At 43.8% G+C, this 23,810-nt stretch overlaps 2 long non-coding RNA genes across 2 annotated transcripts in view; one reads left to right on the top strand and one right to left on the bottom strand.

The window, feature by feature from the left end:
* The first annotated feature begins 5,044 nt into the window (after positions 1–5,044).
* LOC101676989 lies at positions 5,045–10,659 on the top strand. The gene is made up of 3 exons (XR_001179339.2): positions 5,045–5,203; positions 9,408–9,514; positions 10,586–10,659. It is a non-coding gene; the product is annotated as an uncharacterized LOC101676989 (long non-coding RNA).
* Positions 10,660–11,689: 1,030 nt separating this feature from the next.
* LOC106005747 overlaps positions 11,690–23,810 on the bottom strand; it is a 247,672-nt gene continuing 235,551 nt past the window's right edge. The window contains exon 3 of the long non-coding RNA XR_001179340.2: positions 11,690–11,775. This is a non-coding gene — a long non-coding RNA (uncharacterized LOC106005747). The remainder of the gene's footprint in view (positions 11,776–23,810) is intronic.

Genomic DNA, 23,810 nt, shown 5'->3' with positions numbered 1-23,810 from the left:
GGCCCTGAGGGTATTGATCGGTGATTTTAATTGTAATCATTCCCATAGTGCTTTGAAGTCTGCAAGATGTTTTCAAATTCCTCATCTTGTTTGACCTTTACAACAATCCTGGGCAGCAGAGAAGAAATTATAATACCCATTTTTACAGACGAGGTAAATCTGGTGTAGAGAGGTGACTCATTTAAGCCTTTAAGGTGTGAAAACTACGATGAGAACTGTGGGCTCCAGCCTTCTGATAAAGCACGTGACTCCACTACAGCCCTGCTAGAAGCCAAGAACTTACTAGAATATGAGATTTAAACATGGATGGGTGCCTGGGTGGCATAGCCAGTTAAGCATCTGACTCCTGATTTCAGTTCAGGGTGTGACCTCAAAACCCTGACCTCAGGGTCGTGAGATGAAGCCCTGTCTCAAGCACCACGTGGGGCTTCGGACTCTGGACCACGTGGAGTCCCTCTCCCATCCCCTCTGCCCCTCCTCCAGCTCGTGCTTGCTCTCTCTCTAAAATAAATAAATAAAATATTTTTTAAAACAAACAAAAAGCAACATGGAACAGCCACATGAGACTATCATTACATTTTGTACAAAAGGTTATTCTCTGGGGAGAATAATTTAGGTCCTTAATTTAGGGAGTCCATGAACTTCTCCTGCAATACTTGTATATATGTGTGTGTGTGTGTCTGTCTATATGCATGTATATGTATACACAAGCCCTATTTTAAGAAGTTTTTTTAAAACTTCCATCAGATTTTTGAAAGAGTGTTTTACTCCCAAACACCCAGTGAGTTCGATTATTCTGGTCTCTTTTCCACCAGTGGACTAAAGGTGGTGGCTTGGAGAGGGGTCTTGGGACCAGGAGGGTAGGTGAGAAGGTTTTGGAGGAGAGCACAGGAACAGGCTCATGCAGGCCAAAAGAGGTGATTATTTTAAGACGTTGGGTCCAGGCAATGCTTACACAGTGGTAAATGCTGTTAAGACCAGAGGGTTGGACAAATTGGCATATCTGGCAGTTAGAGAAGTTTCTGTGGAATCATGGGACCAGGAAGCAGACAGAGGGGTGTTAAAGAAGGTGGAGATAAGGCAGGCATGACCGTGAACACAGAAGTGCGTCTCTAAAATCTGGCAATTAAAGACACTGGAGAGACTGGGTGTCAGCTTGGGGAGAAAGCAGGACTAAGGAAAGTTCTCTACCTCTCTTTTTTTACTCCCCTTAAAAATGGGAGATGATGTGTTTGTGGAGGAAGAATCTAATTGAAAGGGAGAGACCAGGGGAGAATGCAGGAGCCTAATTAGGAGACGGGTGGCGGGGGGTGGGGGGGATGAATCCTGAGCTGAGATGGAGGGTTAACTTTAGCATAGATTTGAGACTCCCCTGAAGCAGGCGTGGTGGTGGAAGGGAGAGGTGGAGATGCAGAGAAAGTGTGAGCTTCACGCCCATTTCCTGCCAATTCCTTCTACAGCTCTACTTAACGGCAGTTACAGCGAGTGGCGCGCGACGCCGCCCAGCCGGGCTGTGCCTGTCACCTCCAGGCACAAGGCCCACTGGTTCCAGAGGGCTGGCAGCTTCCCACTGCCCTTCCTGCTCAGAGTCTCTATTTCCCAGCATCTGATACTGACTCTGTCCAGGGGCTTCTCCAGCTGCTCCCAGTGGCCTCTCCTTAAGCCCCCAGCAAACACAATTCTCCTGGGGTGATTTTAAGTAGTAAAATGCCGAAATGTATTTGGGCAACAGCTTTCTTTGTTGTTGATTTATTTGATTGCTAAACCTTTTAGAAAATTTGTGCTACACAGTGTACAGATCCATCATTCATAGCTATAAAATAGATTATATACTTGGCAATTTCTGTATAAAGCTTTTTCGCTGGACCTTGGACAGAAATGGAATCTCATATTGTTTCTAAGGTACAATCAAAGTCTTATTTATTTATTTATTTATTTACTTTTAGTGCCTTTAATTAATCTATGAAAAGCACTTAGACTGGTGCTTGACACACAGGGTGAGTGTTAGCTAATGCTGTCATTATCTTTGCTGTTGTCACGAGCTGTATGACCAGGGACAATTCATTTCTGACTTGGGGCAGCAATGTCTTCACTCATAAAATAAGGTCAAGATATTCTCTTTTCAGAGTGTGTTCTGAAGACTTTGGGCCCCACTCCATTGTGCACCACCATTTTACTCATTTTATCCATTTCCTTGTGGTTTCACAGAGTTTTCACTAGATGAAAGAGTTCTGAAACGAAAAAAAAATTGCGAATCACGGGGCCAGGCAGTCGAAGGCCCACCCTCAATAAAAGTACTTGATTACCTAAGTGAAAGGTGGTGTTGACAATGGACAGAGAGATGAAGTGGTCTCAGTGGGGGCTGCCACAAACCAGGGAAGGCTCCCTGGAAGAGGTGAACTGAAAAGTTAGATCTGTTTCTAGTAATTGACGAGCCTGGAAGAGAAACTACAGTTCCTAAAGTGTGGGGAGTATGAAGCATTAAGTGCAGAACCACAGCTAAATGGGGAGAAAAAGGTGAGCAGCCCAACTCAGACCTAGCCCTGCGTGGAAGAAGGCAAATGGGCAGAAAAGGGTTTCAGGTATAATTGGTCTAAGAAGAAGTTTGACCACAGTGTGAAGGGATGAACAGCAAAGTTGACTGTCTCCACTGAGAAAGCCACTTAGTCAACATGCTTTCTTGCATGGATAGGAAAGCACTCTCCAGAGGAGGCAAGCTCTTGCCGAGGGGTGCAAAATGAGTTACTGCCGACTGGCAGCCAGTGCTAGCTGTTAATCAACTAGCCTCTCCCCTTCTTCCTTAGCCTAAGAGCTCCCAACTTTTTAGCTGGGGTTAGGGATGGCCGATAAAATTTTCATGTAAGTTAAAGGACTTCCAGGAAAGAACAGATGGAGGGGTACAGGACAGACCATAGGAGCCATTTTGTCCTCCCCTGTTTCTTCTTGCTTCCGACCTGGCTGGCTTTTAGCTGTGGGACCATCTCAGATCATGAGGTGACCTTGGAGATGGAACTCATGTAACCAGGGATGGCAGAGCAGAAATATGGAAAGAACCTGAGTCCTGGGGACATCACGCAGACACCCATATTAGCCACAGACTGCCAACCTCTGAATTCTTTTATGTTGAGAGAGGGAGACTCTCCTATTGTGTTTAAGCCATTGTCATTCCTGGGCCCTATTCCTAGACACAGAATGTTCTTGATGCCCTGGCAGAGCTGGGGCTGGCAGGGCCCCCTGTGTGCCTTGACTATTTTCCTTGGCAGTGCTTCTTGCGTGACCCTGCTGCTCCTGTGTGTGGAACTGTCTCGGAGTGTGTGCATGAGCAGAAATCCAAAGCCAAAGTAATCTTCAAAGCTGTCAGCTCTGTTTCCTGCGGACTCATGCTTCCCACTGCCTTCTCATTTCCACCGGAGGAAAGAGAGGCTGCTGGTGGATAACTTCTTCTTTCCTGAATTGTTTACTATGTCACGCACTCAGTAGCCACAGCACAGAGTGTTATAATGTTCGCATATTGCTGGATTTGTTTTAGTTTTTTTTTTTTTAATTAATGAAATAAAACATAGGCTCAGTTGAACTGTCTTTGTATTGTCCCTGAGTCTATCCTCCTCCTCCTTCTGGGAAACCATTTTTCGGAGCTGCATGGAGCTTTCTCTGTATTTTTATGCATTTACCACACCTCTGCTTGAATCTGTAAGAAATAGACAATACTGTTTTTTATGCTTTAAACATGTGTATGCAAATGGCACATTGATACGATTGGATTCTTTCTGTTCAACATGGAATTTCCCAAATCTTCCTCCTTGACACAGGAGTCAGGGAGGCTCACTGCAATGAAATGTACACTGTTTCTCCATTGACCTGAGCATACAGATTGTTTCCAAATTATCAAAATAGCAAGGCATGCAATAATAAACATCCTTTTACAAGTCATATTACACACAGGAGTGAGTTTTGCTAGGGTACATATCTAGACATAAAACTAGTTGTCATAGAGATACTTCTCTTCACTTTTATAAGTTATTCCCAAATTGCTCTCTAAAGGGATTAAAACAAGGCACTCCCTCCAGAACCAAAGTACCTATTTCCTACAGAAACTCAGCACTGACGAACTATTTAATTTTTGACAAATCGATAGGTGTGAAATGGTAACTGTTTGCCGGACTTCGCATTTCCTTGACAATTAATGAGGTAGGGCATCTTTTCATGTGTGTATAGGCCATTTTGATTTCTATTTTTATTTTTATACTTTGCCTGTTTTTCTATTGGGTTGCTTGTCTTTTTCCTATTACATATTTTAGATATAAATCCTTTGTTGGCCAAATGCATTGCAACTGCCTCCTTTAAATTGTTCACTTGTCTTTTGGCTTTGTTCATGGTGTCTTTGGTCTTATAGAAATATTAAATTTTAATGTGATCCAATTTATCTTTTTCTTTTGTGCTTTTTTTTTTTTTTTGAATCTTAAGAAATCTTTTCCTGGTTTGATATAAAAATATCTTTCTGAATTTTCTTCTCATAGTTTAAAAGTTGTTGTTGTTTGAACTTTTAGCTTCCAATCCAAGTGGAGTTTATCTGCAGTATTTTGCTATGTTGTATATGAGATAGAGCTATAACGTTGATTTTTCAGTATGGGGAACCAAATGTTGTGACACTATCAAAAGTCTATACATTGCCTATTTATTTGTAGTCAACTGCTCCCCATATGTTTGGGTCTCTTTCTGAACTTTCTAGTTTATTCCCTTAATCTCTGTATCCCTTATACCTCTGTCACACGGTTTTATCATGTGTTTTGATGCTGTGATGTAAGCCCTTCTTTTTTACATTCTTTTTAAAACTCTTTTGGCTGTTGTTGGCTCTTTTTACTTTCATATGAATTTTTAAGTTTATTTTTTCTAGTTTTATTGCGATATCATTGACCTACATCAGTGTGTATGTTTAAAGCATACGGCATAATGGTTTGACTTCCATTTTGTATACTGTGAAATGTGTATGAATACTGATAAATCTTTTAATGGAATGCTTCCTTCCTACGTCTCTCAGCAGATCCTTCCCCCATCCCATCCCCATAGCCAAGATCTGGGTTCCAGCTCCAATGCTGCCACCAACTGTTCTTGGGCCAGTGGTCTGACCTCTCTGGGCTTTGGCTTCCTCATCTGTCAGAAGCGTTCTGCCTACCTCACAGTACTGCTGAGCGGAACAAGTGAGGTAAGGGTGTAGGACTATGTGGGAGAGTTAAAAAGATTGAGGTAAAGTCAAAAAGAGTCAAAACCAGGGATGCCTGGGTGGCTCAGTCGCTTGAGCTTCTGACTCTTGATTTCAGCTCCAGTCATGATCTCAAGGCCCTGGGATCAAGCCCTGAGTCAGGCTCCATGCTCCATGGGGAGCCTGTTTTTCTCCCTCTCCCCCGGCCCTATCCCCCCCTCTTCTCTCCCTCTCCGAAATAATCAAATAAATCTTAAAGAAAAAGAAAAAAGAGTCAAAAACAATAATCTCAGGACTAGCTTGAGACAAAAGGCGAGAGTCAGACAATTTTCTCCTCAGTTCTCTACCTTCTCTAACCTTCATGACTCCTTTCTCCTAAATTCCCAAGGCTATGAGACACAGAGCTCTGTCACTGGGGTAGACTTATTACGATAATGTGGTAGAGGCAACTTGGATTTAGAGGGCCCGGGTCCAATTTCAGACTCTAACCTGTGACATCAGATGAACCACTCCAACTTTCTGAATCCCTGTTTATTCATCTTTACAAGGGGCAAGACCATTCCCTCCCCGAGGAGTACTGTCAAATAGAAAGGAAGCAATGGATGTGGACACGAAAGTCCATTGTCTGGTAAAATAGGAGGCCTATTTTTGTTAGTGCTCTTGCTGATAGTTACATGTGACAAAGTACTTAGGAAGGTAATGGTGCATGCTAGGTCAAAGTGCTTTTCTCTCACCACTTGAATCAAGGCATGCAGGGGAAACAAACCCACTTTGTAAGTATGGTTAGCCCTAGTACATATCTACACAGTCTTCTAAAGATGCAGGCAGTCCCCTTCTGAAATACCATTTCCTTTAGACTTTGCAGTCTGGAAGTGCACAGAAGTGGAGGTGGCTGAGATTCCATGATGTTTGTCTGGACAAACAAACAGAGCTCACTCTGGTGCACGTACTGGGCTCAGCACTGGTGGGAGACATCTTTCTAATCCTTGCTGCTCAGACGGCCAGAGATCAGACTTGATCTGTGCCGAGATCAGACTTGATCTTGCTCCAAGTGACATCCATGGGCCAGATGACATGAGACTGTAGTCCACCTGCTCAATCCCATACAGAACACCCTTTTCCTTGGTAATTAGGTTCTTGCCTTTTCCTCAGTTCTATGGAAACAGGACTTCTTATCTGTTCCCTAGTTACTTCCATGGCTGATGCTGCACTGTCATGTTTTGACCCCTGGTCTCTGCTACAAGTTGCTGCAATCCTCCTAAACCATTATCAGCATGACCATCCCCTGCCCATGGCCCTTGGCAATGTCTACTTCTCCACTGTGGTCTGGGTAGAGTCCTGGACTTTTGACCTGGGTTTGGATCTTAGTCCCCAGAACTCACAATCTGCCTGTCCTTTCCTTTGGGATCCACACCATTTCTGACCCACCCTCATTCCCTTCTTCCCATGGGACTCCTGCCTGTTCTTGCTTCCATGTTCATGCAACATCAAGAGTCTGATTCTCCTTCCAGACCCTGTCTTATCTCACAAACCGCTTTGCAAAATCCATCAGTTAGGTATCATTTGAAACAGACCATAGCTGACTTTATGACTATTATTTTTTTTCAAATGTGGGCATGAAATGTAGGCATAAGCTCTCCAGTATAGGCTGTGATTGTCTGCTTAGAGCCTCTTTCATGAATGAAGGACACATTCCCTGAGCTGCTGAGACTTGTCCTCTCAGTAGAGAGCAGACTTGCCCGTGGTCACAACCCCCCTTGGGGCAACACCCTGTGACTGCTTGATGTGGTCACAGCAATCAGAGGGAAAAGAGATTAAAGGTCCAGACCCACATGACAACTGTGAAGGGACATTTCATTCTTGGGATCCCCATGGGGTGAGCTGAGGCTTTAGGACAGCCTAGAACCCAGTTCCTCCCTCTGCCTATTCCTCTCTCCTTCCCTTTCCCTGCAGGGCTTGATCCTGGGCACACTCTTACTTCCAAGAAGTCTCTATGTTGAGTCAGATTCTTGGAGTCCCTGGCCAACAACAGGTTTCCACAGTTTGTTGTTGTTGTTGTTTTTCCTCAACCAACCGACTAACTCACCATCATCTTTCTCTGTAAATTCGTTCTCCCAGTGGTGGGCAGAAAAATGCCCAATCCCACCCAAAAATGTCCACACCCTAATTCCCCAGAACATGTGAATGTGTTATCTTCTATGCTAAAAGAGTCTCTGAAGATGTGAATAAGGTTACTGACTTCAAGATAGGGAGATTACTCTGGATTATTCAAGTGGACTCAATCTAATCACATGAATCCTTAAAGGCAGAGAATCCTTCCTGGCTATGATCAGAGATGTGATTACAGAAAAAAAAAGGATCAGAGACATGCAATGTTTCTGGCTTTGAAGATGAAAGAAGGGAACACAAGCCAAGGATGCAGGTGGCTTCTGGAAGATGGACAGGGCAAAGAAGTGGATTCTCCCCAGAGTCTCCAGAAAAGAATGTAGCACTGCTAACACCTTGAGTTTAGCCCAGTGAGACCATGTAAGGTCTCTGACCTATGGAACTGTGAGATAATAAATTTGTGTTGCTTTAAGCCACTGATTATGTGGTAATTTGTTACAACAACCATAGGAAAGTAATATACTCCCCTTAGAGGTTAACGTAATACTTGCACACTTATATGACCTTGGATGTGCCCTTCACCTATGTAAATCTTATTTCTCTCATCTATAAAATGGTTATTTTGGGCCATATGCTTGCATAACAGCTTCTTACTTGACATTTTATGACCCTCACTGGCCAGATTCCCTAATTTGCAACATTTAGTTTTTTTCCTTCTAACGAGGCAGTTGTTTGCTTGTTTTTTTGATGATAACACTAAGGCAAGCCTACCTGAGATGCTGCAGGAACCACAGGATGGCCATGCACAGGGGTGAAGAGGGAGATATTCTTTCCCTTTGTCTGGCTCTACCAGTCTGTCTTCATGTTGGTTACTAAATTTGCTAGTCCTATAACTCCTCATGACCACAGGAAAAATGCATCTCAGCTGTGAACAAGTTATAAACCAAAGCCTGATGACCAATAGATTTTTGTCATTTTTCTACTAGTAGACCTTAAAGTACAACTAAAAAAATTTTTCAGTTATGCTGAAAATAATTCATTAAAGTTGTAGGTATCAGGCTTAGAGGTGGGATCGAAGGTAGCAGTGTTCTGGTTGCTGGAGAAAGTTAGGGCTTCTTTAGGGAAATCCACCATTTTTAGGATTAAAAAAAATGCCCTTAGCCTGGTTTTTGTTAGGAATAAGCATAATGACGTGGCACTGTAATTAAAATACTGATAAACCCACTAGACATAGCTGTTGTGGAAAAAAAAAAAAACAACCTGGATACTAAAATGGGATAAAAATAGAGCCTCATTTGGCCCCTTCACCCTCCTAGTGGGAAACCAATACAGTTGCCACTTCATTAACTGCTCTGCGTTAAGAAAAGCTGAGCTGACCACAAAACAGTAATGGCAATAGCACAGTGATAATGATGACTCTTGCTACATTTATTCAGCACATTATGCTTTTCAAAGCACTTTCTGTCTATTTACTTGTTCAAGCCCCCAGGTCTCAGTATTTCCGTAAGAAAGTGGGGGAGGTGTGTGTTGGGGGACATCATCCACCTGATTTAACAGATGCGGCAATCCTGACCTACAGCGTCTAAATGACCCTCAAGTTGTCACAGCTGTGAGCAGCAGGTCTGGGTCTGGGGGTTGCACTCTACATGGAGATCCATGTCTGCTATAGCTCATCGCCCCTGGCAGTTGGAGTTCCCCTACTCAGGGTCAAACACTGTCTCAGGAGAGCTTAGACTGCAAACCTAAGGCTACCGGTAATCATTTTTTTTTCTCTCTTCCAATAGAAAGAATAAAGTCATTTAAGAATGAATCATTAACATTGGCTGGGAAAAGTCCTAAATAACTGAATGAAAGAGAAAGAAAACCCTAAGAAACCAGAAGTGGATTCTAATCTGTCACCCACCTCACTAGGGTTGGTGGTACTGGCCAGTGATGTCCACATACAAACCAGAGAGGAGGCAAAGTGCCCTCTTTCCCACCTTCCTGGGATCTTGCTCATGTTCCTTGGAACAGTTTCCAAGAGCGCCGTGTGTTATGGCCTCTGTAAAATGACATCACCAACACCGTTACTACTTGCTTCTCCCCCCACTCCATGACCCAGGTCCAATTAGCCTGACTAACCTGGAAGGAGAGAGGACAACCTGAGGCCAGTAGCAGAAAAAGGATCAGCCCTCAAAGGCATCCACAAGTCATCTGGACAATAAGGGGGTAAGATGAGATCTCTGCAGTGATGCCATTGTTTCCAGCAAGTTCCCATTTTACATCTGGCGCAGTAGTAGCATTTTGACTTGGGTTTGAGAGTCAAGTGGTGACTCCAGCTGGGCTATAATGTGACCTCGGTCATTATCACCTAGGCTCCATGAGGCTCAGTTCTCTAGCTATGACATAGGTGTGATAAGAGTGAGTGTCCTTCCCACTTTATAAGGTTGTCATGAGAGTTAAATACCCAAATGTAAAGAATTGTTGAGAAGAGATGTTATGGTTTTATTATTGGCGGTAGTGCTAATCATTGTAATTGTAGCTTAACAGTAACAAGGATATTATTAGAATCAGCAATTGTGGTAGTGCTGGTAAGGCACTTTGGAGATTATTCATCACATGTGGATACTTGCTGGGAAAGTCCCTAGTGTTGGGACAGTGTGTACCATGCCCCTTCTCAAATTAGTTCCTTGGGGCTTTATAACAACCCTAAGAGGTAGAACTAGTTACTATCATTTGACACAACAAGAGGCTAAGACTGAGATAGAGAGAGAGAGAGACAGGTGAACAGACAGAAGTGTTTTTATTTATTTATTTTTTAAAGATTTAATTATTTATTCATGAAAGACAGAGTGGGGGAGAGAGAGAGAGAGAAGCAGGCTCCCTTCGAAGCAGGGAGTCCAATGCAGAACTGGATCCCAGGACACTGGAATCACAAAACTTGAGCCGAAGGCAGACACTTAACCGACTGAGCCACCCAGATGCCCCAGAAGTAGTTTTAAAGCTGATATCATGAGAACGCAGCATTTTCTGCAAGTTCCAGTAGTGGCAGGCATACTTAGCACTTTTTGTGTAGAACAACCTTGAACCTTTAAAACCTTGTTTGTTACCAGGGACTTGTTGCCCTAATCCGGAGAAGGAGTTACAGTTGGTTTTAGAAGTTCCTTCACATGTAGCAGAATGGTTCACTATTCAAAGTCATTGATGAGTCAGCTGATCCCTGCTCTATGATTGATATAGAAATGTCCACTAAGAATTTTCTCAGCAGGAACTTTCTAACGCTATGATTTTTCCTGACAGAGCCCATGATGTGTGTTTCCCTACCACAGAGTGGATTTGTTGGGAAGTGACTGCCAATCAAGGACTAACTCAAGGTATTTTTTTTTTTAATCAAGGTAAGGCCATGTGACTAGCACTCATCCATGGGATGTAATGTGTGTCAATTGAAGGCCAAAGAGGGTAGGAAGGGGGTGTGCCATATTTACTGTCTTCTTCCCCGTCCAACAGGTAGATGTAGAAGATCTAGCATACACCTCAAAAGCCCTAGAAGATGGTGATGCCACAAGACAGAAGGCACCTAGGTTTCTGAATCACCACTCTGACAAACACCCATTTGGGCCTTTACATAAGAGAAAGTGATCTCTTGTGTTAAACCACTGAGACTTGAGGTTATATGTTACACCAGCTATTGTACGGTAGATCCAATGAGAAGAGATCCACCAGTATTTCAGACCTGGTCCTAATTCCCTGCCATTTAAAAAACTACTGCCTTCCTTCTCCATGGATACCAGCTCACCCATCCTAAGCAGCTTTCTTTGTGCTCTGTATAGGTATAGAGAAACAGTGGCCTTATCAAACAACTAATAAGCCCATGTTTGGCAAAATAATAGTTTTTATCAGCAAGTGATCTTAAGATAACATTTACATTGCTGGAGAAGTCCTTCCAACCCAGAACCAGTGGCATCCCATCTCAGGCCCCCCTGGTGGCATGAGACAGGGAAACTAATGAAGTGTGGGGGATTATTCATGATTCTATCTTCTCATTCATCCATCCCCTTTCCTTTTACAAACTTGCAAATATGTTCAGCAGTGTCAGATCTGGTTGATCTATTTTTGACACATAAATAGAACCTACCCTGTCGGAATTTTTCAGAAAAGACAGACACCATGTGATTATCATAGCTTCTGAAAGCAGCCATGAGCTGGGAAGACACTGGCTCCAGGGGAAGATCTTCATAGGACCCAGCTCTCCCAGGTAGTTCCCATGTGGTCCTAGTGACCTCAGAGGGGAAAAAATAATTTTAGTTTTTTCCATGGTAGCATTATTGGTGATAACATTTGTTTCAGAAGACATAAATATAGAAAGTTCTAGAACTTTCTATAGTTCTAGAACATACTCACAATTTCCTTGACAGTGGGATCAATGGGGTCTACGAGGAGTCTTGTGAACTTCTATTTTGGTGTCTTCAAGTAGTAAGTAAGAAACAATCCTGTAAAGATGGACAGTGGAGGTTAGAAACAAGAATTTTAGAGGATTTAAATTGCTTTGCTTTTTAAATAATAACACGTGTTATTTTCAAACTTACAAGCAATATATGTTCATTTAGGAAAAACAGAAAATAACATATTGGGAAATAAGACATAAAACTCATCTGTCATCCAGATATAATCACTAGTTAACCCATGGAACATTTATAGACTGTTTCATGAGTACTTATGTATATACGGATATATATTTTTTCTGTTCTTTTTCATTTATAGAACTGAGATCATACTGCATATGCTGTTTGGTGACCTGCTCTTCTTTCATTGAATAAGTCATCATGAATTTTCTTTTGCCACTAGATACATGTCAGCAGTGTGATACGTAGCTTCTAAGAAGGTTCCCAGTGACCTCTGTTTTCTTGCATCCTCACCATCATGGAATGCACCCCTTGGAGCACGGGTGGGACTGATTTACTTCTAACCCACCGAAAGTGGCAAGAATGATGGGATGTCAGTCTGAGATTAGGTCACAAAATCACTCTGGCTGCTGTCTTGCTCACCTGCTCCTGTTCTCTAGCTTGTTTATGGTGATGGAACCAACTGCTTTGTTGTGAGCTATTCTACAGAAAGGAGGGCAGTGGAACGGAGGGAGATCTCCAACCAGCAGGCTTAGGGGACCTGAATCCTGCCAACACCCACTTGAGTGAACCTGGAAGTGGATCTTCGCCAAGTTAAGCCAAGTAAGAACCATGAGATGGTTCAAACACTTCACTGCATGCTTGTGAGACGTTCTGATTCAGAGGACCCAGTTCAGCCATTGCCCACGGACACTGGGAGATAATATGTTTGTTGTTTTAAGCTGCTAAATTTTGGGGTAATGCAGCCATGGATAACTAATACAAACCACACAGTTTTTAAGAGTTGTTTAGTATTCCAATGTAAGGTTTACTCAATCTTTTACTGCAGTACATTGGTTATTTTATTTATTTTGCTATTATAAACAGGGCAATAATGCATGTCATTATAGCTACATCTTGGTACACACCCTTCAGTCTTTCCTAAGGATAATTTCCTTGAAGTGGAATAGCTGGATTTCTAAGGGATTTCCTCTTTCGAAGCTTCTGAGATGTTATTTCCCAGTTGCTTTCTGGTAGGATTGTACCCGTTTGCATTCCTACGGGCTGTGGTCTGGAGTGGCTACTGGCTTACATTTCTGAGGCCTATTTTTGGTTGATGTCAACCACTCTCTCTTGAGTGTGTCTCTATGCAAACCAGTCAGAAACAAAACTAAAACCAAATCCCAAAAACCCAAGAATGATGACTGAGCTTGACTAGATAATATGATGCTGAACAGTTTATTGAGAGCACTCTTGTTTTGAAGTCAGTCAGATGAATTCAACCACCCTCAAATTGTTTTTCCTATCTTTCAGCGAGCCCTGAACTTCTGAAAATACGATGATGCTCAAATCCCTAAGAACTTTGAAAGAAAACAACAGCACTGGTTGAAGCTAAAATAATAATGAGCTTTTCTGAAAATCTTTGTTTATTTCAGTCAGAGGAAGGACTGTCAGTAAATTCAACTTTCTAAATTAGCTGGATGAATTATGTACATATACATATATATGTATATATATATGTATTTATATAGATAGAGATGGATATAATTTATTTTGAGGGGGGAAGAATTTTGCATACACAGCTATGGCCACCATTTCCAAATTGCAACTTCACTGTTGGGGAAGAATAAATATTTTAATGAATGCTATATATTTTAACAGGCTCTGAACCCTGTGGTTGGTTTAAGCTAAGGGTGCAATTTCAGGCATCTAAATAAGTAAATAAATGAGGAAGAAAATCCATGTTAATTGCAGTAATTTGCGGTACTTTCAAATTCTTAATTAAGAAATAAAATAGGATTCATTATCCATGCCCACTGTAGATGGCATACATAGATCACCATTATGACCAGACACAGGACCTGAAGTTATTGCCATAAATGAAATAACAGAGAGAAATCACTGGTGCATTATTGGTCAAACTGTGCAGGCACAAAGAGGGAGGAAAGAGGACACAGAAAATGCCTATTGTCCATAAATGCCCTTTTTTCTGACCTGGGGACTGTATTATCCCAAAATATCTCCCCTGAGCTTGGAGTCCTGCCCCTCCCTCCTAATCTCTGGGCTAGGTTTCTTCCCTCAAGCCTCACATATAATATTTCTCTGAGCCTCTCTGGACACCCTGCAGTTGACACCCTGCTGTGTCAACTTTTCCCCAATCACCAACCCCAGGTCGTTCTTCTGGTGAATCCTAATGTTCTTCTACAAAGGCGGGAAAAAGAGAAAGACTTTTCTCATAACCAGAGGCATTCTGACTCATGCTGCCTTTTGAAAATTAGGTATTAAATTAATCTAGAGAGGGCATATAACTTGTCATACAAAAATCACTTTTGATTGGGACAAATGCTTAATTTGCCAGGACACCAGATATAAATGCTGTACTGTTCCTGACAAAGCAGGATGCTTGAGGCCTCTACTGGAAACCCATCAAGGCCCCCAGGGCAGCAGTAAGGTTGGGGTGGACATAGCTGTACAGGCAGGTAAGTGGGAGTTCTGCCTTGGTTATGTGAGCTATAGGGGTAATAGCACTGGACATCTGGAAGGAAGAGCATTGATATACCTGGTTGTGGGAATACATGGCTGGTCATTGTGCTTTTGTTTGTAATACTTATAATAAGGACTATGGGTGTGTATCTCCCAGGCTCTCCTTTTTCTGTTGTCCTATCAATCTTAACCTTGTAGGCTGGCATGGATAGTCCATGGGCAGTCAACGTAATTCTGGATTCCGTGCCTTTCGACATGGCAGTTACAGGCAACCAACTACAGTTAGCTCAGAAATGAGAAGGGTGCAGAGCACAAGCAATTTGGAGGAATTTAGGTGACTCAAGACAAAGGAAGATAAGAAAGGAAAACATCCATTGAATATCTCTTAAAGGAATGAGGAATTTTGTCAGATTAGGCACTGGACATTTTTGAGCAAGGAGGACATCTTTTGGTTTTACCTGTAATCCCAAGGACAATAAGAAATTAACGCATATATTTCCCAAATGCCTATTATATCCTATATAGAAGGCATAAGACTACTCTGAGACATACATCTTGTTCTCAGGGGACTTAAGAAGTAGATTCCTTGAGTTAAAGGCTCTTCTCTTTGAAAGGGAGACCAGAGAGAAAGCTGGACTCGATATCTTTTCTGACAGCCAGCCTGATCTTTTCTTGGATCACATGTATGCTAAAGACCCCCATGGAATTCATAAGGGCTGAAAAGAGTGTCTGCATCTTGCAGTGTTCCATTTCTCTAAGGATCCTTCCTCTCTGGCTGTATCTGGATGGAGTCCAGACCACTATGGGACCCTGGGGGGCTCGGGGAAATGTGAACAATTATCTCCATTCCTTATTAAAACAGGGTACAGAATGACATCATTCTGCCTTTATTTTCTGATGATTTATGGTAAAGAAGATATAGAGCTTTTTCAATTTCAGAAGTAAGCCAAGGAGAAACACTTGCAAAATGTATCCATAAAAATAGGCTAGATACAAAACTGAAAGAAAACCCCCACTATACAAAGTGTTCCTACAGAATTCATGTGTACCAGGTACTCTTTGTTCCAATAGTGAGCGAAAGCAGGATGCTCAGACAAGATAGTGAAAGATGGGAGAAATATGGCAGATCTTTAAACCATAAGAAATGCCCTGGGAAACATGCCTTGTTATGCTGTAGCAAGGAGGAACCAGTAGACTCTTTCCAGAAGTTCTTTGGAAGAGAGGTGTTAAAGGCAAGTACGTCTCAACTATTATATTTGATAACTGTTCATTCTTTCATTTATTCATGTCACCTAAGAAGTATTCATTGAGCCTCTTCTCTTTTCCAGATATGGTATTAGCTGCTGGAGATTCAGAAGGAGCAAGACAGGGGTTTACAGCCTTTTAGATGGGACTTCTACTTTTAAGATAGCAGTGTTAAGAAAGCCTTGCCCAATTCTCTATATATCTATCCCAGAACAATAAGGAAAAAGCAGAAATGCACATTTCACCTTTGTTGAGGGAAAAGCTGTCATATACAATAAAATTCTGACCAGGAGTGAGTAGATGCTGAAGGCTGTCTGCCGCCGAAGACCGCAAGCAAGGTTTGCAGAGCACGGAGCTTATCAAAGAGGACAGAACCGACACCATCTTTTTTTTTTTTTTAAAGATTTTATTTATTTATTTGACAGAGAGAGATCACAAGTGGGCAGAGAGGCAGGCAGAGAGAGAGGAAGAGAAGCAGGCTCTCCGCTGAGCAGAGAGCCCGATGCGGAACTCGATCCCAGGACCCTGAGATCATGACCTGAGCCGAAGGCAGCGGCTTAACCCACTGAGCCACCCAGGCGCCCGAACCGACACCATCTTTTGACAAACAACTGGTCTATGGTGAATCAGCTGTCTGTGAGAGCATCCCCGGACCCTGTTTGGTTCCATCAAGAAGCAGGGAATATGGTATAAACAAGAAAACACTTAGGGGTGCTGTCTCTGCAGGAAACAGTCTGTTGGGGAGGCAGACTGGAGAGGACAGTTTCAGTACTCATCAGTCTTGCATCTGCCAATCTCTTCTTTCTTCTGGATTGAAGTGAAGGTTAAATCAACATGTCTATATATGGATACACACAACCCTGTGTGTCATAAAGTGCAGTCTTGTAAATGAAAGAGACGCTCTGCTGGATGTTCTCATGGCCTGGATCCTGCCCCATAAACTTTCTGCAAAATAGTTGGTTAAGAAAGAGCTTCTCTCCATCAAGTGTAAGTCAGAATAGAAAAGAAACTATCAGGAGGCGCCTGAGGGGCTAGGTCAGTTAAGCATCTGACTCTTAACCTCAGCTCAGGTTTCAGTCTCCAGGTTTTGAGTTCAAGCCTTGCGTTACTTATGAAAAAAGGAAGGAAACCACCTGAAGAGCTCTACGAAGATACTGCAAGAAAAGAAGGTAATGATTAGAGAAAACGAAGAAATTGTGTTGTCTCAAAGCTAAAGGAACTGGCCAAGCAAATAAGCACAGACAAGACAACGAGCCTTAATGAAGAAAGATCAATTATATAAAATAAGAACTCAAGGAAGAAATGTCAAGACAACTGAAAGAGACAAAAAATGAGCTAGCAGAGTTTAGGAAGGAAGTGGAGGAGATTAAGATGCCATCAGAGGCAACAAAAAGGTAAACAGACAATGCTCAGAAAAGTGGGGTTAAGAACAGGAATGCTGAAGTGAGCAAAATGGAAATGAATAGTTGAAAAGGATTAGAAAAAGAACATGGTAGCTGTGGAAGATGAAACAGATCAAATAGACCTATATATATATATGCATAATTAGACCAAGCAGTATTTGATAAAGAGTACTGAAAAAAATAGAATAGAAATTGTATTTGGAGAAATGTAATCACAACGTATTTTCCAGAAATAAGATATTTAAGTCTACATATAAAGGAAAGCCAAACCAAACCAAAACTAAACATAAACTGTCTGAGAAAATACAGATACAGAGCCAATAGCCCAAAACGTAAAGAAAGACTCTTTACCATCAAAACAAACAAACCAAAAAAACCCAAAACAAACAATATAAACCCAAACCAGAACCATAAGGTCTTTTCTTTTCTTTTTTTTTTTTTTAAAGATTTTATTTTTATTTATTTGAGAGAGGAGACCGTGAGAAGAGAGCATGAGCAAGGAGAAGGTCAGAGGGAGAAGCAGACTCCCCGTGGAGCTGGGAGCCCGATGCGGGACCCGGGATCATGACCTGAGCTGAAGGCAGTCGTCCAACCAACTGAGCCACCCAGGCGTGTCCCCATAAGGTCTTTTCTAAGGGGAAAAGAATTAGGTTGGTTTCAGAGTTTTCCACAGCAATATCTCATTCTAGGAGACAGTGGAACCATGCTTACAAAAACCTCATTAAGAATTAAATTTAAAACATTAAAAAAAATGTTATATTCGAGCTTTTGTTAAAGTACAAATGTTGCTATAACCCAGAAAATACGGTCACCAGGACTCTATCTGGAATAAACTGTGATGTCAACCAACCAGTGGGGAATACAGAAACGGTGGGAGAAAGTCTGGTGCTGGGTTTTTAACCATTTAGCTTAGCATGAAGATAAAAAAGAATGTGGCAATTGTGGTTCTAGAAAATGATGAATTCTAATAAACTGTAACAACATGAAAACCAGTAAAACTAACACAATTCAGGAGGGGAGGAAAGAGAGAAGGTGGGAGATAGCCAGGGTTAAAATGACCAGGTAGGGCCAATGAAAAAAGCTGTAGAAAGAAATATATATTAAAAATTATAAAATTAAGATGAACAGAGATATCACCATCATCAGCCGCAGCAGTATCAACTAAAATTGGGTAGGATAGGAAAAGGAGAGGCAGGAAAAGGTTAAGTATGAAGATGTCATCATCTCGCGGAGCCACATCTAAGGATATAGAGGATCAGTGCAATATATTTATATTAGAAACTATAAAGAAAATCACTTAAAAATAAAAAATAAAACTTTCTAAAGTATCATTACAAACCCACATATACTAAATTAAAAAACAGAACAAAACAAAGACCATAAAGTGAAATAAAAGCGGAAAGCACATGATATTAAGACTAATTCCAAACGTACTTATCATAATAAAATTGATAAAACTAAAATGTATCAATTAAAGGAAATAGATTCTCAGTTTAAATTACAAATAAAAAAAACCCCAATCACATGCTGTGTAATAAGGAAACAATTAAAACAAAGGGACTGTAAAGTTGAAAATACAAGGTGGGCAAAGGCAAAGCAGCAAACCAAAGCAAAACAAAGACAGCAAGCAGAGACCCCAATTTTAATATCTAGACATGTATCAGACGAGGCTGAGTTTGTGGCACAAAACAGTAAGTGATGTAAAGATGGGAACTTTACTGCAAACTCGATGCTCTAAATATCTAAAGGATTTATGCACCCCCACTTTTTTTAATAACAGTAACATATTATTATGCTGAAAGGTGGTACATATAAAAATAAAGGCAGAGACACGTGAGTAGTAAGGGACTAATACAATCTCCTCCGTTCAGTGTAATCAGAGAATGCTTTCAGAATCACATAACAATTCATTTTGTGGTTATCTATACTTTTCAACTCCCTATATTTGTACAAACAACCATAAGAGATCCTGATGATGTCTCTCCCTTGCTATAATAAGGCCTTCCAAGCTCCCCAGTGCTGGTGCCTAAAGTCCTGAAGTTCCTCTGTGACCTGGCTCCTGCCTCCTTCTCCTCTAGCCTTCTTCCACTTTTCATGTGTTCAGGGACGTCCCACGATAGGGGGCTTCTCCTTCCCACCCTTCCTTGCCTTTGCCTTGGCCCATGCTGTTTCCTCTCCTTGGATGCTCTCCGACAGCAGGTGCACATAACCTTTAAGACTTCACGAAAATGTCACTTTCCTAGGAAGAGTTCTTTGCCCCCAATCCTGCCAGGTACAGGACACAGGACATGCTTACATCTCGTGGTAACAAACCCAGTTCTTTAGGATCAAGGCGATCATGGCATCTTTACAACAACCTCGTGCTCTGCGAGCAGATAGGTACTAAGTCCTGCCTTCTCTTCCCGTGTCATTCTTCATTCCCTCTGCACCCATCGGGCCATTGCCCCCACCTTCCTGAGCAACTCTTCTTTGAGTATTTTGCCGCCAGTCTTACCCTCTCCTGTTGATTCAACAACTGCTCCTGAATTCCTAAAGCACCACTTGGTTAAGCCAGTTCCTTCGATCCAGTGTCTCTGATGGGTTCCCTTTCCTTTACGATCAGTTCCTTCATCTGAAGTCAAGGCTTTGTGCAACTGGGCATGATGCCCTTTCCAGAATGACTGTCCAGCATTCCCATCTTCTACACCATTCCCCTCACACCGACACGCCCTCCAACCATGCCACACACACACATACCATCACCAGGGGCTTCCTGACCTGCACTTTATGTCCCTCACGTTCCCTCCCCTTCTCTCTGCCTACCTATCCCCATTCTGCCTCAAGATCAACTGTAGGGGTACCCCTTCCTGGCCCACCAGCCCACAGATACCTACTCTCCTGAACCTTTATTATCAACACCCTAGCTTGGCTTTTATCAACTTATGCTAGGAGTTGGTGTCCATCTTATTTGACAGTAAGCCTCAGGAGAGGTATCTCGTGCTTCTTCTGCATTATTCTTGACATCTTACAAGGGATCGAGAATATAGTAGGTGCTTAGCAATCACATGTGCCTTTTTTAAAAACAGAGAATCTGTTGCTTCCATTTATGTCCTTTAGCAGGACGGCAGCTCACCTGAGTCCTGAATCTTAAAAGGCCTCCTTCCCTGCCTCCTCCCTCCCAGGGTTATGGTGACCCAATTTCTGACTGTCATTTTCTAATTGTTCACCTAGCCTAATTAATTATAATAGAGTTGCTTAATATTTTGAAAACCGCTTCCCCGTCCATCATCTCCGTTGGACCCACATGGGCCAGTGTGTCGTAGGCAAGGCAGAGACTGTATAAGCTCACTTCACCAACGGGGACATAAAGTCAGTGCCTCACTGGTGCCAGCGAGACGAGACCCTTGACTTCTGCTACTAGTCCAGTAGCCTTTACGTCAGGGCAAGCTGTGTCTCTAGCCTAAGTTTCTAGAACTTCTCTCTGGAAGTGTGAATGTGTGTTTTTAAAACATTGATTTTTGCTAAAATGGCTCTTTATTTTGCTTTTGATTTCTCCTTCCTAGTGAAGATCCCGCCCTCCCCACCGAAGGCAAGCATTCTTTTTCTTTCCTGAATGATGGCCCCACTTGGTCCCCCTTTGGTTTTCTTTGCCTGAGTTTCCACTTAGCCCCGCCACCCCCCCGGAGAACCATTCTGGCTTAATGCCTCCTGCATCCTTTCAAATTGTTCTTGTTCCTCAGCTCAGGATTTCCTGCAGGGCTAGCCTTCTCGGCTAATGAGGAGCCTCTAGCTGAAGGCACTGTTCCTGACCAAGTTTCCCAATCCTGCTGGGAGGTGGGGGTGGCAGCTGGCGGGAGAGGCATGGCAGGCCCGTGCTGATGCTCCGCCATCACAGGCAGGAGTCTGCTAAGGCAGCTCGGGCGAGCCCTGGAACTTGCTGGTACCTGGTTTTATTTCGAATGACCCACTCCCCCCACACTCCTCTCACTGCATCTTTAAAATGGTCCGCTTTACTTTCCTCCAGGAAAGCTCGTTCATATTGTGTTTTCTCTTTCCCTAAATGGTTCAGTGCTATCACTGTAATTTGTGGAGGTGGAGTGGGGAGAGTACTATTTATGTCCCAGACTAATTGAGTAGGAGTGACCTTGTATTATGCATTTTGGAGAGATGCTGGGGGCACCCCTCAGCATAATTGTCCATTAAGTAAAGTGGGTTTTAAGTTGTCACAATACTAGTAGTGGATATCTATGATTTTTGTTCCCTCTTCTGTCTCTAACAGCTGTGAAGGGGGACAAGTCACCCAGACTGGGTACATCATGGAACCTCACCTCTTTGGCTATCAGACTGGCCCAAGGGGCGGGCGTATGACCCAGACCAGGCCAACTAGAGTTCTTCCCTAGGAGTTGCAAAGTGGAGCTGTGCAGAGGAAGCCAACTTTCCCGTCTGGCTATTGAACTGTCAGGATATGAAGCTGTAGGGGCTGATGCCAAATTCTCAACAACAGCCAATTTGAGGAAATGACACAACACCCACAGAGAAACGTAAATGGAGATTGAGGGATGGGTGGCATTAATATCCCCAATTCTCATTATTCATGAGGCCGGCTCCCAACCCTGGCTTTTCAGGAGTCTGGCCACATGAGCCTGTAAATCACTTTTTACTGCCGAAGCCAGTTTAATTGGTTAATTGCAACCGAGAAAGTCCCGGCTGTATATGGCCCCTCCCATCTGTGACTTTTCTCATCACGGGTTCCAGATGCCCTTGTATTGCCCTCGGCCACCCAAGACCAGGTGCCTGTACATGGCAGCCTTGGGGCCTCCTAGCGGGTTGATTCCCGTCTGTGTCTGAATCCTAAGAGTCCTGCCCACATGGACCGAGGCCCATCACTAAGGCATAAAATGCATGTGTCCCTGCAAGAATGAGAGCTCCATGAGGCCGGGAACAAAGGCCTGCTTTGTTCTCCGGTATGCCCATCTGTCTAGACAGGGCCAGGCACACAGTGGGTACATGATGAGTATTTGTTAAGTCAAAGAAGCATTGAACGTGGCCATTCGTGCATTCACAGGGCAGTGCAGGGGGCCGAGCTGCCTCTCGTTTTCTGTTCAGACGTCTTCAGTCACTGCCCACTGCACTCCGCACTTAACCCTCCCTCAGCCCACCGTCAACCCACCTGTCTAGCCTCGTCTCTGACTGCTCCCCCACATGATCAGAGGGCCTCCCAATGTGAAGAAGGCCCGAGACTCCAGACTGGCACTTGCCTCTGAGGCCTCCGTGCCTTTGCTAGGGCAACCCCATGCACCCGGAGGTCACTTCTTTTCTGCACTTAACAATCTCATATTTTGAACTCATGCCTCAGGGCCTGGCTCAGAAGCTCATGCCGTGTGCCGGCCCGGTTCCTCCCACTCAGAAAGAATCTCGTGCTCTTCTGGACCTTCACAGCCTACTGTTGCAGGCTTCGTCCTCTGCCCTTGCAATGACAAGAGCTAGTGATGCACATGCATTCTCTCCCCCAGCCGACTCCAGGCTCCATGGGGGCGACACTCCTGTCCCTGCCTCCACCCGTCATCTTTTCCTTCTGCCCGCCCTGTCACCACGTACCACCACACTTTCCTACCAACCAGCTCCTAGCATGGCCTCACACGAACTGATGCCCGGTGAATATTACTGTACAGGAGTAAGTCTGTGCACATCAATGTGAAACAGGAAACTCTGGCCTGACTGGCATAAGCCGCTGGGATCAGGGGACATGACTTATCTGCGCAGTGGGCTTAATAAAACTATAGACTTTATTAGCTGGTAAGTATGCAGCCTATGCAAAATACTTAGCCCAATGCCTGGCACATAATGAGGGGCTCAGTAAGTGTTGGTGTTTGTTACTGATGCATCTTAGGTACACTGAAAGCCAGGACGACACTTTTTTTCCACTTCCCATCTAGGCGAGGTCTCTGTTATTGACAACCCGACAGTCCTCTCCATTTCACACCTAGTGGCTTCTCACACCTCTACCCCAGTCAAGGGTCTCCCCTGGGGGGCTCCTCTGAGCCAGAGAAGCCAGTTTCTCCCCAGGCTGCGCCCACCCCTCCCCACCGCTGTCCCACCTCCTGGGCCAGAGGAGAAGGACAGGGAAGGGAATAGCCCTGCCGTCATGGACTCCAAGGCCCGGGCCCGGGAGAGACGGGACAAAATTGCTGTGTGAAGGGAGACTGGCTGCTTCCATTGAACACCCTGTGCCCCGGAGCAGCTGACAGTGAGGCCCCATGAGGGAGTGGAGCTGGTCTGGGTGCTCTCCTGTGTTTGCCCCTCGGGCCCCTGCATTCTGCCCTGGAGGCGCCTCTCACCAGGGGCTTTCAGTGGGTGGGGCGCTGTGACAGCTCCTGTCCCCCCTTCCCTCCTTCTGCTTCTGCACTGCTCTCTCTGGCTCTGGCTCTCCTCCCTCTGTCTCGTTCTACAGATCTACATCTTTCTCTCTTGAGCTGACCTCGCTGTGATTCCCATCTCTTGCTTTTGTGTCATTTCTCCAGCTCTCCCCTTCCCTTCGTTGTCTCTGTCTCGCGCAGACTCTTCCTTCCTCCCTCTTGCCCTCCCCCTGCTCCCCGCCTCCCCACCTGCGTTTTGGCTCCCCTACTCTCCTTCTCACCATGACGATGCTGCGGTGGTGAGAAGGGGACCATCTATCTGTCAGAGGCAGGCTCCGACAACCTCGACCACCTCTCTCCTGCTGCTGGCAATTATCTGGAGGTTGGCACAGGGCCCGGAAACTGCCGCTTGCACCACCCCGCGGCTCAGGGTCCGCTCCCCCACGCCAGCCCCTTT

This window comes from Mustela putorius, unplaced genomic scaffold (assembly GCF_011764305.1).
Source record: "Mustela putorius furo isolate JIRA1106 unplaced genomic scaffold, ASM1176430v1.1 tig00003858_pilon_pilon_pilon, whole genome shotgun sequence".
Classification (NCBI taxonomy): domain Eukaryota; kingdom Metazoa; phylum Chordata; class Mammalia; order Carnivora; family Mustelidae; genus Mustela; species Mustela putorius.
This window is presented reverse-complemented; position numbering and strand designations above follow the sequence as displayed.